This window comes from Eubalaena glacialis, chromosome 9, assembly GCF_028564815.1.
Source record: "Eubalaena glacialis isolate mEubGla1 chromosome 9, mEubGla1.1.hap2.+ XY, whole genome shotgun sequence".
Taxonomy (NCBI): domain Eukaryota; kingdom Metazoa; phylum Chordata; class Mammalia; order Artiodactyla; family Balaenidae; genus Eubalaena; species Eubalaena glacialis.
Window position 1 is genome coordinate 101926421 of NC_083724.1, and position 1674 is coordinate 101928094.

Consider the following 1674-nt stretch of genomic DNA (forward strand, 5'->3'; position numbering starts at 1 on the left):
TCAAGGGAAAAAGAGAAAATAAAAGAATAGGGGGGCTGTTACTCCTAGATCTTCTTCCACATCATCTCCCAATTAGAAGAGTGTGGAAACAAAATTTCAAACTCTGGAAAGGTAATGACTTTGAAGGAGGAGCTAGGGAAATGAATAAATGATGAAGAAGGACAGGGCTTCCCTGGTAGCGCAGTGGTTGAGAGTCTGCCTGCCAATGCAGGGGACACGGGTTCGAGCCTGGTCTGGGAGGATCCCACATGCCGCGGAGCAACTGGACCCGTGAGCCACAATTACTGAGCCTGCGCGTCTGGAGCCTGTGCTCCGCAACAAGAGAGGCCGCGATGAAGAGCGGCCCCCGCTTGCCACAACTAGGGAAAGCCCTCGCACAGAAACTAAGACCCAACACAGCCATAAATAAATAAATAAATAAATAAAAATTAAAAAAAAAAAAGTACAGCAGTAGCTTTAGCTGTCAATGAGTTTCTTTGCTCTGGCATTGGCATTGTCAATACGATCTTTGTTGGTGTTAGCCTTTTCTGTGATCCGTTCTATTTGTCGATTTTGAGCCTCAATCTCATTGCCCATGTCCAGGGCCATGTTTTTTAGATTTCCTAGGATACTTCCCACTTGATTCAGGTTCTCTTCCATTTCATCTTCCCTGGCATCATTTGTTATACTATTACATGGGCATATGCAAAGGCCACAGCACTAGTTTAGTTCTGTCAAAGTCTTCTCTGCTTCTCTCATGTCTTTGTTTATTTGGTCCATGCCTTCTTCTATGTGTTTTAGTTGTTCCCCTTGTTCATCCAGCATAGTGATCGTCTTGATTCCTGCATCCTGAGACTCAATGTCTAAACCCAGGATTCTCCTTGTACTTTCCAGAGACTCATCAGTAACCTGGTTAGCCCTCAGCTGAATTTCTTCTGCTGACAGATTATCCATGATGAATTAAAACTCTTGATAGGTGCAGAAACTGAAATGTAGATATTCAAGCAGTTCTGGCCACTCCCTTCTGGCCGCAGCAGCTTGGACACCTGCAGGCCGGACTCCCACCCATATTTCTTGAAATCCTTCTCCTTTTTATGCCTAGTCTGTTCATTTATTATCTCAGTTCTAGATATTCTAAAAGATACAAAGTAGAATCATATTCTGCTCTCAAGCTGTCTATAATTTCATAATGAAGATAAGGTATCTGCATTTATAATTCAAATCTGAGAGATAAAATAGTAAGTATCCCACAAAACAGAAAACCTTCTTTAGAATCTAAACAGCCTATAATGAAGAGCAAAGATCTCCACTCCCCTTTCCTATTTATTGGACTGTTTATTAGAGTAGTGCACCAATGGGCAGTGGAAAGTGGATGTGTATGAACTTTGGAATAGGCAGACCTGAATTAATTGCCTAGGGGTAAGGGCTAGGTAAGGAAACTTGAGTCAAATTTTGGAACCAGTTCTCTTGCTTTCATAATGGACATCCCCATATCTTCTTTTTAGAGCTGTTGAGAGATGAAAAGAAATACACTTTGTAACATATCTATTATATAATGCATGCCCTTTAAATCATACTGTCTCCTCTGGTACACTTCTCATCTAAATTCAATGAGCCCACTGCAATGGACACAGCCCATCAAGGAAAAATATTTAATTTAAAGGTACCCTGAGAACTGTGTATCTATGTGTTGTT

At 41.4% G+C, this 1674-nt stretch overlaps 1 pseudogene; it reads right to left on the reverse strand.

Moving 5' to 3' along the window:
* Positions 1-456: 456 nt before the first annotated feature.
* Positions 457-933, reverse strand: LOC133097482 (synaptosomal-associated protein 23-like; annotated as a pseudogene).
* Positions 934-1674: the final 741 nt, after the last annotated feature.